Genomic DNA, 17,005 nt, shown 5'->3' with positions numbered 1-17,005 from the left:
CATTAATTGGTACTGTGGTGAGAAGGGTGACATGCACAAACATGCTGAAACAAGCATCTTCTCAGCCCAGAGGAGCAATACCAATATTTCATCCTGATCTCTTTCCAATAGGTAGCTGCAGCCACAAACAGGGACACACCTGATTTACTGCTGCTTGAAAATGTAATTGTAAGTCCTGACAAATAAAATCTCTCATCTGATCATTCGGTCGGTGAGTGTGTTATGGGTAAAGATCCCTCATAGACAGCGTGGATTTTTCTTCTTTTTCTTTTTTCATTTTCTCTTTTTTTCCATTCAGGGTGTCACATTGATTATTGCGGATGTAATCAACAACCTTGGCAGCGTGCTTAGTAAAGACAAATCTCAATGCTGTGCTGCAAAGCTGTCATCACTGTTTCTGCGTGCCGCGGCATTAGATTCCATAAACAACGCGTCTGTGCACAGAAGTGTTATAATGATGCAGTTTAGTTTATCAAATGATGTCACCGCGGTACCACATTTGAAGCCCCGGTGCATCCTGGAAATAAGCCAGCGCTCATTGCCAAATGCTTCTTCGTGAACCGTGCTGTATTTCTTGCATAGTTACGAGTATAGTGAGCCAAGCACACACAGCACTCACGGTGACAGGTTAGTTTTTAATGGCCATGCAAACAATGCAAATGAGTGCAAATAATGACGTATTATTTAGACTATAGGAGGTAGATTTTCCTGGCATGGTTTAAAAGTCAATACAATATTCCTGCAACCATGTCCTTATACTATTACGGTAGGGTGTGGACAGGCTTTTCGTTACCTATACCTTCTTTTCCATTCACATAATCCTACATACTGTTTGTTTTCACATTATCACTCTCAGCTGAAGAGTTAAGTCTTTATTATGGGAAATACATTGCAATGTCACCACCATCAATTTATACAAGGCCCAAGTGACATTCACCGTTTATAAACATATTTCTTTTCTTAGACCCAATGGATTGATATGCATGAGTAGGGCAATTAAATAGGAATATGTGGACAATTAAATTAAATGGCACTAATTGCTTCAATCATCAGTTCGCCATTCATTTTTTTTACACAGCGCCACAGCCGTGAATTTATTCCTCTTCTGTAAAGGGTCCAGTGGCAGCATAAAATTTCCATTAGGAGTGTCTCTGAGCCACAAAATCTGTATTTCACTGCTGCCTGTTTGCTTTTCTTTCTCTGCGCATACTGTGCTGCCTTTTCCTGTCTGCCAAGTATGAAGTTTATGCCGCATCCACCACTAATGCATAAATAAAAAAATATAATGAAGTTTGGAAGGATGGCCTCGACAATCATTCGAAAAAGTTTTTGCTGCAATCCATTAAAAGCTCTACACTATAGGCCTATATTCCTGGGTTTCCCTTAACAATACTCATTAAATCGATAAAAAAGCGTTTTTATCTGGTGGTGAACGTCCTACTTTATAAAAGCGTATTCATTTTTATGACATTAGTGGAGGTGGATTAACTCAAGGTGGCCGACCTCTGTTCTTCCCACACTTAATGGAGGTGTCATCTATGCTCATATTACCTTTAAACCATTAGACATCATTTACTGTAGAGCCATTTGATTCATCACTCAATGCAGCTGTTGCATTCATGTCTGTGAGTTACGTGAAAAGGTCACATAGGCATCACTACCGACATCTCAAAAGGCTTCAAGTAGTTCACTTTGTACGACCTCTGCATCTAAGTTGCAGAGATATCAGATGTTGAGGGCAAAAAGAACAAACATGACAGCAGCTCACAGAGGATAATATGTGTCACCTGTCACAGATATATCCATATGCTTTAACATCATTAGGTGTATAAGCAGGTCTGCTGCTCACATTTGACTTACATGATTTTCTTCACAATATGATGGAGCGCTTTGATTGATCAAGCATTTAAACTGTTGGATTAGCCAAACGCAGATATTCCTGTCTGATCTTGAATGTGCCCCCAATCTAAGCCTCTTTCAAATCTAATTTGAGAACTGTGCTGTTCCTCTCTGCCTCTCTGACAGATTGATTTCTCTTCTTCACTCTTATCTCCTTTGCTGAATTTGGGGCATCTTATCTTATGAGTGCACTGTCATTTTCAACTACACTTCTGGCCTTTTATTTAACGTTATCAATAATTTCATCAATTTAATCTGATGTTATTCCATTTCAATTGATTTTCTTTTCATTGTTTGTGTTTTTGAAGCAGCATTGTGGAACTTTTACCTTAAAATAACAGCTTCAAACTCATGCCCCATGTCTCAGCCACTCCGCCCCTCATCACTTGGGGCACTACGTAACTTCAGTGAGAGGGAGGGAGTAACTAAGTGCATTTACTAAGTACTGTACTGAAGTAAAATTTTGAGATACTTGTACTTCACTTGAGTATTACCATTTTCATTTTCGTTTATATACTTCATACTTCCACTACACTATATTTTGAGGGCAAATATTATGCTTTTTTACTACGTGTATGTGATAACTTGAGTTAGTAGTTACATCAGAGCCAAAGAAGAACATTTTAAAATTATTTTTAGTGCAATTTCAGAAAAATCGGCTGACCCACAGTATATAAATGCATCGAATTATATGTATAACTTTGACTTGTGCTTGTACTTCTGATACTTAAGTACATTTACTGCCAGAAAATTACTTTTGATACTTGAAAAAAACTTGTTATCAGATACTTCTACTCAAGTACTATTCATACAGGTGACTTTTGACGTTAACCAAAGTAATATTAAAACACAGTATCTTTACTTCTACTCAAGTACGACTTTAGGGTATTTTTACAACACCGATTCTAAAGTTATCTCTCCTACTAAGTGCATCTAAATCTCAAAAACAAAACAATAAAGCTTAACTAACTACACAACTAATAACCAATACATGAATCTTATCCAACATTAGCGTCACCTGCATGTGGTGAGAAAACATGTCGCTACCAAGTAAAGTGGATTTACAGCACACTCCACAGTCAGCCAACGTGGATAATTTCAGCACCATGGAGAGCGACGACACACGAACAGCTCGCTCTCTGCTGCCGAGGATGACAACTTAATGAAACCCACCTGGTGGTGATGAGGGCAGCCTGACCCCGTCTTTGATGAATCGAGTGCCTCGGCTTTTGCAGAGAGGCTAAGGTTAGAATTCACCGCGCCTCCACACACAATTTTTTACTTCTACTACGGTCAGCATTTAAAAGTACACCGAATGTTATTTTTTTTCCATTATCCTTGTCCTTCCATTTATCATTCATTTGATTTGGTTATTTCCTTTTATTTCACTCCTGAAATATAAATGAAATGCTTTGCAAGGGCGTCATGGTTCAGCAGCCCTGTGGATTGCAGCCTCAAGTCCGACGGCACATCCTGTCGGTTATCACAGCAGACATTAATCCCCTGAATTTCCGGGTCTCAAACCTCGCCTTGTGACAAATGAAAGAATAGATGATAAGGATGTCCTGAGAGAATCCTGCTCTCTCTGAGTCCTGCTTCACTCGCTGCCATTTTAACTTCACTAAATCAAATGTTAGCCTGAATTGAGTGGGGAGAGTGGTCGGCTGTGTTTTTTTTTTTTTGTCTGGGCTACCTCTGTCAGTCAACTATAGCCTAAAGATGAAGAAGGACAGAGCACTGCAGGTGAGGAAAAAGGTTATTACATGGGCATATAATCAGCTACTTGTTTGAGTCATTTATCAGGCAAATATGCCAAATATTCTCTGGTAGATTGTAAGAATTTGCTTTACATCGACATAAATGAAATATATTTTGGTTTTGGACTGTTGGATGACAGTTTTTCATTATTTTCTGATGCTGGGCGGACTACTTCATTAGTTTTCAGAGTCCGAAAAACTCCATCCTTGCTACCAAATAATGTATATTTTTTCAGAAAAGATCAGTTTTTGGTAACACTGCAGCTCTAATTATCTCTGCCAAGGAGCTATTGTTTTCACTTGTGTCTGTCGATTTGTCAGCAGTATTACACAAATACTGGATGAAGGGGATCCAGCAATTTATTCCCACTTTCTTTAACATAACGAGATAGTTTTCAAATTTGTCCTTAATTTCTCATGGAAGAATGAATGGATCTTGATGAAAAACATCTTATAAAATGATAAAATGATCCTAGATCTGGTGAGCCTAAATTATGGTTGAGCAGTTTGAGTGTTTTGAGTGATACGGGGCTAATTTGATATTGGATTAGAGAGTTGAGTTGAGTTTAAAAACATTTAAGCAGCATTCACTGTTGGACTTTTCATTGTATTTTGGCAACACTACAGTATCACCAGTGAGTTACTCTAACTGCCCCTTTACAGTAGCTTAAAGCTTTCTCACTACAGCTTTTCTTTATGTATTGTAAAAGTATAATAACCTTAATGCAACCTCATTTTACAGTATAATAATTGTACAGTAATTTTAATGAAATGACTGGAGGGTTTTCCTGTTTCTCTCCACAATTTTCATTAAATTATTTATACTGCTGGAAAATATGTCACACCCAACAGACTTATAAAGTGATGCTATGTGTGCGGATTCAAAGTTTGGTTGAGACATTTCCTCTTCTGTTAGAAGTCGCTTCATAAATAATGTGAAAAATAAAATATGTCATAATGCAAGAGTGAACTGTAACTGTGAAATAGATGGCATTTTTTTTGGGCGTTTTGCTGTGAGTAACTCTAGAAATTACAGCAAGTCTAACTCTATGCTCGGGTTGGATAGCTCCTCCAACTGTGTGTAATGAAGATTGCTGTCTCAATGTCAACAACTTTCTCAGATTATAACAACAAAAGCACATATGCTTCAGTGGAGAAGGCAAACCTGTGTGCAGCAAGTAGTCCCCTAAGTGTTTTCTTCAGTCCTCTACCCACACAAAGTAAAATACTGAGAAATGTGCTGTGTTTTTTCGGCAGAAAATAGGTTAGAGTTGCAAATACTGAGCAGAACTTACAGTCCTCGACAGAAATGTGATGTAACTGTTTGAAAATTTTAGTAGCCAGACATAATGTTATGTGAAATCAGTGCATTGCACAAAGCATGTTTGTGTTTACCAGTTTGGTCTGTCTGAGAATTACGATAAGAAAGGCAAGCAGCTTTTAAACAGAAGAGTGCATTGCTTACTTTTTCTGGAGCTGTTGTGTAAGAGACACGTTAGTCTGTGGACTGACAAACAAATCAAAACAACGTCAACAGGTGTCTGAGGCGGCTCACAGTGGCCTGTAATTTACAGAAACAAGGTTACTTTTTCGTTGCATGTCTGAAAACGGAAAGTACCTATAATGATGCTAAATACTATAATAATGCTGTTTCTTTTTGCTTGTTTGCTTTTTTGGCTTGACAGCCCAACATCACACACAGCCCGCGGCTCGCTGATAGCACTGTTATAGATCACATAGCAGCTGAAAATCAGAGCAGTTGTATGTTTTTGTGCGCGTCGTTAAGAGAAGAGTATTTGCTGTTAGTATTTATTCCAGCGCCATGGAAAAAAGGCGTTCTCAAAGAAAGACGTACATTGTTGTAATAACTTTGAATTAAGCAACTAACTAACTTCTGCACTTTAAACTAGGGGTGTCATCATTACTGCAGTTTATGGTTGTTTTTCGCTGACAGTGGAAGCACAGATGTTTGGGTTAATCACAGTCGGCAACCGCCCCCTCCAACAGAGGGAATTAGCCTTTGTGAATGTGAAAGTTATTCAGTCTCAATTCACTAGTGTGACACTTGTTATTATATAGGCTTTGGGAGAAATTACATTAACACTTTTGTCTGACCTCCGCAATCTGGATGTGAAGGTAGTGTGTGTTAAACTTCATCCAGTATTAATGCTAGCTGATGATTATAAATGAACAGACTTCTTGCATTGTGATTAATATATTTCTATATAAAGATTATATAAACTCACATAGGTATAATACGAATTACAAAGAGGATTTCAGCAATGCAGGTGATGCCCAGCTACAGCAGAAAGGCATCTACAGCACAGTCATCTATTTAAAAAGGGCTCAATTGTTAAGAAAAAGTTGTTTTAGCTTCTAAACTTTATTTCTATAGCATCTATACGTGACAGGTTGAGAGCAAGTCGAGGACATATTTCTTAGAAAAAGCTGGTCAAAAGCATTTAAAATGGTAAATCCTTTACATACATCAAAGTGTAAGTGCACAGGCTAACAAGCAAAATACCACCGCAGTAACTGCAGCTTGTAACCTACAACATAAAAAGGGATGAAACGGTTACCGGTTATTTTAATTATTGTTAAAACTGTGTTTGATCAACATGCTTCGTTTCAAGCATTAACCAAAGTTAGCAACAGTCTCCCAAAGCATGCAACATGGGTTTGTTTGACATCAATAAAAACATTGAGGAAGAAGCACTTTAAGGCTGATTATTCAGCCTTTTAAAGGTCCCACATTATGAAAAACTTACTTTTTCTGGGATTTGGGTTATTTTGGGTCTATGGTGCTGCCACACGCATACAAACTTTGAAAAAAAGACCATCCGTGCTTTTTTGAGTGAGATACAGATTTCTGACGGTGTCTTGCCTGCAGCTTCCAGATGAGCGAGTCAAATTTCAGGCGGTCCTCGACGTCGACGAATGGTCATTTGAATAATCCTACAGGTACAACACTACCGTCTCGGAGATCCGCCATTACGCTATCGAAAGCACCGTGTCGAAGCGCAACGAGAAGTGCCTATACTCTGTCCCAGCTACAGAAGAGACAGTGGTTGCGTTTCATTTTTAACGACAACGTGCCGGCTACAGTTCTTGTGAGTCTGTTTGTGTGTGCTAACCACTTCACATCGGACTGCTTCAGTAACGAGGGTCAGTACAAAGCTGGCCTTGCCTCGACACTGACCCTCGTAAAAGGATCAGTCCCAACCATACGGGACCCAGCAACTGCACCCGAGCCACAGGTAAGTGTCGCCACGTGTTGATAGTATTTACAGGTGCCTACGAGTATGGTGACGTCAGCTTGAAACTGGCTAACTAGTTAGCTCCACTTCGGTCCGCTATGCAACGGCGTTTGAAGCAAGTTTATTGTTAATTATATTACGAGGGAGCTTGGTTGTCACAGTGAAAAGTCTGGAAACATGTGCAGGGAGACAGAGACTATGTGAACAGTGTCCAAGAGTTTGGAGACTGTGTTGGAGACAAACACAGCTTTCGCTAGCTGTTTTTAGACGTTACCTGTTGCAGGTCAGTGGGGGATGGGAGCCGGGTGGTTGTGTTGGGGAGTCCTGCTGCAGCCGCAGAGTCTGTATTTTTCTGAGCCTCTCCTTCTGGGTCCGATTCTGGGTCAAACTGGTGTGGTTGAACGACAGCATCTCGGCGAGCCATAGTGATACATCCACGTAAACATTAGCACATGCTACCGCTAGCGTCAGCGGCATCCTCTCCCTGAGAGGGGCGTGAGGTGCAGGCACAGAAACAGCTGCTCTCAGCAGAGCTCAGTAGAGCAACTTTTAGACCTGATGGGTTTGGGGCAATACATTTCAAATACAGTGTTGTTGGACCTCTGACAGCTGTGTGGAATTGATGAAAAACAGTATAATATGGGACCTTTAAGAGGACTAACTCTGACTTGTGGTCTTATTTTGCTTTGCTGAGGGAAACACTGAAGATGTTCACACTGTCTGCATAACATGCTGAAAGTAAATTGCTGCGAACGGGGGGCACACTTTAAATCTTACAAATCATCCATGCTGCCACCGCCCACTCTTTATGACAAATGCAAGACAAAATACATTTTTGTCAAATGCATGATGTGGGGGCTTCCCAATGGAGGAAATTGTCACGGTTTGTCAGAGTTGAATACTCTTGTAAAAACACTATACGTTGTTCTGCTGCTGTGTGCATCGTGTGTCTGCAGACTCTATTGCCCCATTGATGACACGTTATGTAGTTTAGTCCAACACATCCTCGTACCAAAACGATTACCAGGGATTCCCAAAACAACACGTATCACTGTTCCCAAAACATGACCCTTACAGTACACCAGTGAAACGCGTACCAGACCTTCGTGGTATGCTTGCAGTTTGGCTAGGTTAAGGCAAGAAAAACTACTTGGTAAGATTTAGATTTGATTATTACTCCATTGCTTCTGAAACTTCAGTTATTAACATACCTTTATTACAAGTACCATAAATGTACATGACATAACTTAACTAAGGTAATAAGTTGACCCAACCATTCATCCACAGCCTCCTCCCTATGTGGACCTGTCGCTCTTAATATTACTTTGCCTGACTTTCTCCTTTGCTTCCGTAATAATAACTTTAGCCAATAGAGGTCGCCGCCAAAGAAGACATGAGAGTATGAGTGTAATGAGCTGCTTTCACAGTCAACCTTTAAGGTTGTTTTTCCAATGAGGACAGGCAGCGATGCATCTAATTGTGTTTGTTATTTTTAGAAAATAACTTTCAGTGTGTGTGTGTCAGTACTTTGAGACAGCACAGTTAATGATACTGCAACAATAATGACAGCACTCACTATAAGACTGCTGATATGAAATTTTTATGCTGTTTCATCTGTACTGCATAACAACACAACACACGTTCAATAATTGTACTCACATGAGCGTGTGTCAATATGATGTCACTCGCTGTGGTTGGGGAGTTGGTAGGGTAGATGTCAACAGCCTCTCTCAATGTATAAAATTACAAATAATGGAAACTTGCACCCTGACTCAATCTTTGTCTGAGTATCAGAGAGAAAGATGAGGAACTGGCTATCAGCCAGTGATTTTAAGCTCCACACAAAATCAATACTGCAGGCCCAAAATGCATTTGGACACAAGAACATAATACCGTAAAATAATCTTGGCCGTGTGATCACTGGCAGCACCATTAGCGCCAATAAAGCACTGCTCATGCAAGAAGAACAAAAACACGTTCCTCAGAGAAGGATTTCACAGTGGTCCTTCACATGTTCAATCGGACAATCCATGGATATCTACTCAATCATAATTTAATTTAATAGCAAAGTAGCCTTTTCTGCCCCATCGTGCTCCATGAAACAAGTCTCCTCTCTTTTGTCTGTCTTAAGCTGGATGGTTGATATCGTGGTCAGCGAGGGGAAACAACGAAGGCTTTGTTGCTGAGCTAAATGATTTCTTTCCTCAGCAGTGATGGGACGGATGTCTGTATCAACAGATGTGGGTTCACAATGTCAAATCCCCTGAAAGAAGATTCGCCTGCCCCCAGCAAAGTGCTCCACCAGCCTTGCTCCTTTCATCATCCACTCCCTTCACTCTTCCTGTTTTAAATTTTTTTTATCCCCAGCTGTCGACACCCAGAACCGTCACAACTTCTCACCCCACTGGAGGCAACGCAGCACTGTCAGGACCCACAGGGTACCGTGGTGAATCCGTGCGGCACGTTTTCCACTTAAAGCTGAAGGACCCAGCTCTCCCGTCACACAGGAGCGACATGCAACCAGCTCCCACTCACACGTGCACACTCATCAAATGTCTCCCTGCAAATGTTAATGCCGTGTAATTGTGTTGATAGAAGAGACCAATTTGAATGAGCTTAGTAATATTCTGCTATTATGACGAGCCATGATAAGCCTGTAGATTTTTCTGCTGTACCACCCAGGGTCGCTCCACCTGGTTTTTTATTGAATATCACAGCTGTCCTCGGGGAAAAAAAAGAATTTCATTCTGCAAAGAGGAACAATCTATGGCATCTCCATTAATAGGCATTGCAGTATGAATGTAATAGTTTATCCATGGCTACATTTTCTTTCCAATTCCTCTTTTTGCTCCACAGAGAGGCCAGGCCGGAGGGTCATAGTTTAATTTTCTCGCTCAAGGACACTCCACCGAGGCAGATGCTCACCAGCACCACCAGGGTTTTTAAACAGCCTTCTAAAAACTGAAGGACAGTCTTCTCACTGTATTACCCTGCTGCCCACGAGGCGCACGTGTCACACACTGGCTGCACTGGCTATAATTACTGTACATGATTTCACATGCAAGTTTTGCCTGATTCACAATGAGCTGTCATGGCCGATTACCATAGTGCCGCGTATCAGTTAAAAGTTGGCTGCCCGGGCCTCACATTTCCTGGCAAGGTCCGGATGTCAATCTGTGAAAAAAACTCTGGCAGGTCTGGAGGAGCTCCTTGACTCACACCGATCCTAATCCTGAGCCTGGAGCGAGGAAGGGAGGGCAGGGTTGAAGTGGGATGTGGGGACACGCTGAATGGATGCAAGAGTGGACTTTAGCGTGAGGTCACAAAAACTGTTAACAGTCCGGGCACTTGGTTCACTGCAGTATGTCATAGCGCTGTACCCACCACTGCAATTTTATTTCCCAGTGGCCTCAATTTGTCAAAAGGGATTGTGTGCATGTCAGGACTTCCCCTCATAACTAAGGACAGTCTAGTCGTGAGAGAGAGAGAGGGAGAGAGAGGTCGAAACAGCTGCAGTGAAACTGTTTTAATGCTAACACCCCTCTACTTAAGACAGAATAATCACTGTCAAACAACTGCATTTCCTCTGCCCCCTCCCGCTCCCACACTCCAAGTTGCTTCAGGGGGTTGGTGTGTCATGCCCGGCATAAATAGAAAACAGCATTTCCATCTGCCTGGTAAACAAGCGGGCTAAGCTGTCACCTCAGTTCACCCATTTTGGATATTTCCCATAGATGAATAAAATGCGGGTGCTTTATGCCGCACACCAGCATTTATCAAATCAAGCTGTAGTGTTAATTTTGGCTAAGAGCATCTGCTGTATTTATCTCTGTGTTCTGATGGAACGCAGCACCGTGGAGTGGCAGTATTTACAAAGAGACAGACAGTATTCATTTTGTTGAATGGAAAGAGGAATCTTTCATCTCTGATAGAAATAAAAAATCAGACACAATGCAAACACCCACAATCAGCTCAGCTCACTTTCATGCCGTACTTGTTTACCTAACTGGAAAGGCTTTGAACGACTCCTCTTTGATGGATTAAACTGCTCATCTGTGAATGAAGAGGTGACAACAGAGTTCAACCTGATCGGGATCAATCAGCGGAGCTTTGTAATGAAGATCATGATAGAAGTTGTAACACTTGATGTGATGTGACAGTTTCTGAGAGTTGCTAGATGGGGTTTGGCGATGTCTACAGAATTGGCTGCATTTAAACGGAGCCTAAGATTCAGATTCAAATCGTTTTAAAAGGCCAAACAGAAGAAAAATGCTCCATATCAACACCTCCACGAGAGAAAACAAGCACAAACTGAACAAAATTTCAATCGATTGCAGAGGGGAAGTTCAAACTTTTTCATCAACTGAACGAATGAAACCTGATTATTTTCTGGCTGCGTTCTTTCAGCGCATACCCACCATCTTGATAAACGTGTATGTTTCTCCAAAGACGGTATGACTCTAAGGTGAACTGGTCTACTGCAGAGAGTATGTTTTTACCTCAAACCCTCAACGGTTGACCCCGAAATCTTCAATCGGAATGAAGAAATATTGTCCGTGTTAACAAAGCTAGCGAGAATCCCGGGGGACTTTGATTTCATTTAGGGTTTCGCCAATATCAATACAAGGATCAGAAATCCCTCTGATGCTACCTGAAATGCTCGAGTCCACACCACAGGTCTGTTACTTCATTGTTTTCAGGCTCTGAAGCTTGAAACAAAGTTAGCCAGCTAACTATACTGAGAAAGCTAAGCTAAGGAACGGCACGATTGAAAGAAACGCTTCCTAACTGGGCAGTTTTAAGAAGAGGATAGTAAACCAGTATAGAGACGTGGTGCACTGACCAGCAACAACAGCTTCCTTTTATCATCTCTCCCACATGTCACACACATCAACAACTCCTTCCTCTGAGGGGACACATTACTTTTTTACTTACTTTTTATCGCTCTCTGGTGAGGGAAGAACTATCTGGGGGCCTTTTAGATCACGATGTCAGGTTGGTAGAGAGCTGAGTTGTTGATGACTGTCAGCTATCAGCGATGGCCCAACTCTAATTGCTGGCATCGTTCCAGTTCACTTTTTCAAACGCCAGAACACAACTCTCGACTTGGGCAATGGGTTATTTCATGCCTGAAAGAACTTAATTGGCCCAAAATTTGGTCCATAAATCTCAGAAGACCATCACTGAACTTTTTTTTACTAATAAGCCAATAACTTTATATATTGTCAGCAATATAAGAAATTTAAGTATGTTTTAGGTGTTTTTTTGTTTGTTTGTTTGTTTACAACAAACTCTCCAGGTAAAAAAATGTAAAAACACACATCTTCTCATAAAAATAATTTTCCACGACAAGGACACATCTTTCAAATGCTGCACACGCACACACACACAAAACAAATGCAGCAAGTCAAAGGTTCATTAGAACTAGATTTAGTCTAATTTATGTGGCCACATTTTCTCTGCATCGTCGTACCTTTTGTTCCCGCTCTAATAGATGGTTATGAAATTGAAAGTTATTCAACACCTGAATAGCTTTCCAGCTGAGATGGGAGTCGGCTGTGATTGGACTATTTATGCAACTTCAACCAGCAATTTGTCTCTATAATTGTGTGAATAATTTTTTACAGAAAAAAAAACCTTTGAATAACAAATGCTTGTTAGCCATTACTGAAAAGAAAGTGTCACTGATGGAACAAAATTGACTAAATGTGCATTAAGAACAATCATTAACTCCTGGCCGTCATTGTATGAATTTTTACCATCATTGAAGAATAAAGTTAATCACCTGTTCTTTGTCTGTTGTTGCTTGCATGCATTGCAAATTTTTAAAAAAGTCGAAAGATACTGAAGACATTCAAAAACCGAGTACCTAATCGGACTAAAAGCTGGTGTCAAATCTGTCATTACCAATGAGTATTTAATCCTGCGATCCCAAGACCAGTCACTGTAACACTCATACATAATTCTGCACTGCTTTCACACAGACACATACAAAGCGAAAGAGACAGCTACACACCTCTGTCCTTCTGTATAATCAGTTTACAGCTTCATAAACAAGGCGCACGTAAGCACTGATACCAGCAACAAGAGCTGCAAAAAGCGACAGCTGTGTTGATGTCTCCATCGGGGGGGATAGAGATGACTCTGCTGCAGATATGACACTCTTCTCTTTACACAACTTATTAGCCAAAGTAATCACTTTACAATGCTGCAGGTAATCAGTGCAGACAGGATCATATGGTCGCCCATTTCAGATGCTGTCTGCTGGGACAGGACCTGAATTTTAAAACCGTCTGCACAACAAAACCACACAAAACAACTGTTTGCTTTCGGTATACCAATTGTGTAAAGCAAAGAGGAACTGATTTAATTTTGTTTGTTGGACGGAAAAAGCGGCGTGTTGAGCGAGCATTTCCTCTCGACACCCGAGTAATTTTTGCCGTGTGAAATCAAATCTATTTCTCATTACAGAGGCAGCGTTTGAAAGGCCCAATCTTGCATATCCACGGGACAATGCTGGACTGTTTTGAATACAAGTCGTTGTCTGATATTTGCTTTTCTGAGATAAAACAACTAACTTCAATAAAGACTAACTTTTTGGCGAGCACGCTGCACAGGCTCTGTGTTTGAAACCTATTTTCTTGGGTTAAATGATGTGACCAAACAAATATGAGTTAAAGGCCTTGGATTCTGTTGTTTAAACAGCAGCACAACAGAGTTAAGTCCTCGACTGCCTCCCCTGCAAAACAGCACCACTTTACCGTGATAGCTTCAGAGTTATCAGCCCGAAGATCTCTGAAACTCTCCCCGCTGGACTCGATTCATGCTGAGATTAATTCAGGATTTAATGGGTCAGACGAATATCGGTATCTTGTGTTTTTTTCCTCTTTTGGATCAAAGATGTTCTATCCAGTCTAGACAGGAAAGGCGCTCTCAAATGTCTCACAGCACAACAGCGAGGAAGGAAACCTGTGCAAAGAGAGCCCTTCTTGCCTCCCAAAATAGAAGATTTGTGGCTGCTGCAGATTAACGTGTCACCCACTGAAAACAATGCGCTCCATTTTGTTCCCGCCGTGGCCCTGTATCTTCTGATCGAAACGATTTGCAGCCACTTCTGTTAACAACGCATTTATTTATCCGTTGACCTTTCTCAAGGCGAGGATGAGAGCAACTTTTGCTCTCGCGAGCTCCAAATGTTTCCAGATGCTTCACTGCAGGCCATTATCCATTAACTGTGTCTAGTGGTAAACGCTTAGCGAAGACATCCCATCAGCCCAGACCTAAAATTAATCCTCAGTGTCAACACTGAACACCAGTATCAAACGGCAAAACCATCTTTGTTTGTATTTTTTAACACTTCCAAACAGCAAATAGCTTCATTTTGCTCTGAATGCAGAATAAGATGACAGAATTTATGAGGCTTTGATCTTCTTGTGCTGTCCTCCTCTTTTTATTTTTTTTACAGGAAACACCTGCCTCAAACACATTTAGGGAGATTAGGAGTGAGCTTGTTATCTTTCCACTCCACGCTTGTGTCTTTTACAGGACCAGAATTTCAATGCAGGACCAGACACTGTGAAACTGTCTCCACGACCAGCAGAACACAGACGTCGTTCATTTGTTGCTGAAATGTTGTTCAGCCGCATCAAGGACCCGCCTGCACTGATAAACAGCGTGGCCGCCCTGTTGTGATGAGGTGAAGTGATGCTGAATCTTTGAAAACCGACAGCTCAGCGGCGGTTAGAGTGCAATTAAAAAGCTCCATTATGTGCAACGCCCGAGAGGGAAAAATAAAAACAACCCGGATGTTTTAAAAGGTATTTTCAAGGTAAGGACACTGATTTCTAAGTCATTCAATCAAGTGCATGTTTTTTTAATTCAGCTTCACTTTGGGATCCTAGCATTCAGGCATTTCCTATAGGAACTTAAAAAACAAACATCACTTTAATCTTTAAGCGAGTCCTTGAATGCTCGGCATACCTTTAAAAAAAAGAGCATCGCTTCCTCACAATCATAAAGTTTGAAACTGAATAAACACTTGCAACATTGTCTTATTGATGTGCACAATATACACGGGAAGGCGGAAAATCCCAAAGCAAATTTCAGCGAGAGGGATTGTGTTTTCATCACGAGGGAAAGGGGATGGCTGAGATTGATTGTGCTGCGTCTTTTACCAAAAAAAATAAGTGTTTTCTTGGCAGCACACATTGTGGATTTCTCATAGGAAAATCACTGCTTGCTCAATATATCTGTGGCTGTGTACATTCGCTCCAGGCAAGCGTTTGTCAGGCAAAAAAAAAAAAATCTCCAAAGCGTATGGTGATGTTTTATATTGATAGTTTGACAGTGATGAAGTTTAACTCGCTGCCAAACTTCGCTGGCCTACAAAACACACTGTCTGTTTTTCTTAATGCTATTTGTTATCTGCCACTATCTTCCTGTGAAACACACGCACACCTCCCCCATTGTCAAAGTGTGAGTGAGCTGAAAACGACAAAATAAAAAGGACAAAGTATCAGAGGGACATAAACAATCAGCTATCTCATTTCTGCAGCCTATCTGTCAGTCTTATCCGTCTCTACCCACTACAACGACGCTAATGATATCTTACTGGACCCTGCCAATAGTTAGAGCACATCAGCCAAACTAGGCCTGTGCTTTGTAGATCTCATTTGATTTTCACTGCTGATAGTGGATGCGGCAATTTATGCCAGTGCTCATTCAAGTAGATGGAGATCAAAGAGCCTCGTCCCACCCCTCCCCACACTCCCATCTCTGGTTTCATCAGATCTGCAACAGGACTTCTTACACAGGCTCCCTCATTCACCCACTGACGCACCAGGGTCAAAATCCATTCCTGCAGAGCAAATGTGTCCTGAAAATCTCGAGTTTAACAGCCGCGCTTGAGAAATTTGCATGTATTTACATGTTTATCAAGCAGGGCAAAATGAGTTCTTCTAATCTTTCCTGATCAGACTCGATTGTATTAACAGAAAAAATGCTCTGTGACGTGTTACTTTTCCTCTCCAGAGCTAAAAAAACAAGAAGGGCCGAGCAGTGGTTATTATTCTGAGGTGTTGCTGAGCTGTATTAATGTTTGCATCACTTTGCACAGACATCCACACGGACAGGGTTGTTTAGCCTTAAATACCGTTTAGGTCAACACCTCATGCATTACAAATCAGCAGAAGGAGAAGAAAAGACTTTCAAATTATTTTTGTCTTCATGCTTCATTTATGAGTCACATTTATCTATAATGGATTTTGCACAACTTGGTATAAAATATCAGTCAATTTGTTTTGCATTATCCTTGACTGTCTATTCATTATTGCTGTTTTTGTTTTATGAACCCAGCTGCATTATAAGTGAATTAAAATATGACTACAGACGGCTTTTAGTTAGCAGTAAGAGAGCGTGTCCTCTCCAAACAGTCGATGTGACGCAGGTTTAACAGTCAGTACAACTCTTATTGACTTTTTACTGCAAACCAATACTCCTTTTTTAAACATGACTCATCAACAAAGTCCAACAAGGACTTGTTTGTCGTAGGTCACAATATAACATTTGAGATAGGTCTGGAATGAAAATGCAATGACATTTACAGTATGGCGTTCTGTGTGTGACAGAACACACACTGACTAAATTCGCTGTCGATGGATCCCAACGTTTTCTGGCTTGTTTTTCCTTTGAGTCTCCCTCTTTGTTCCTGCAGTTTATCGTGCAGAGTGATAATCAACACTAGAAGGCTGTGGACGCATTCATTGGCTGAAAGTGTACTCTTTCTGTGTGCTTCAGATTTTAAGAAACGGATCTACCAGCGTGATTCGTGACATCACAAATAGTTTGGAAGCCAATCCCGGTCCAATATTCAGCATGGAAACCTAAAGCCAACAATGCAAATACAGAAATATTTGCATATTCATATGATCTGATTTGTTTTAATGAGGAAGAAGGAATGTTTGATTTGCTTCTGAAATCAGACGTAATAAAAAGACGCAAGTGATCAGATCAGATGTTGTCTCCAGACATCACCAGCCTATCACATGGGTTGCTGTAGTAACAATGTAGGCGTCAGTAACTACGTACTGTACA

The sequence above is a fragment of the Pagrus pagrus genome (genome assembly GCF_965226575.1).
Source record: "Pagrus pagrus genome assembly, chromosome: 4".
Taxonomy (NCBI): domain Eukaryota; kingdom Metazoa; phylum Chordata; class Actinopteri; order Spariformes; family Sparidae; genus Pagrus; species Pagrus pagrus.
Note: the sequence above shows the minus strand (reverse complement) of the source record.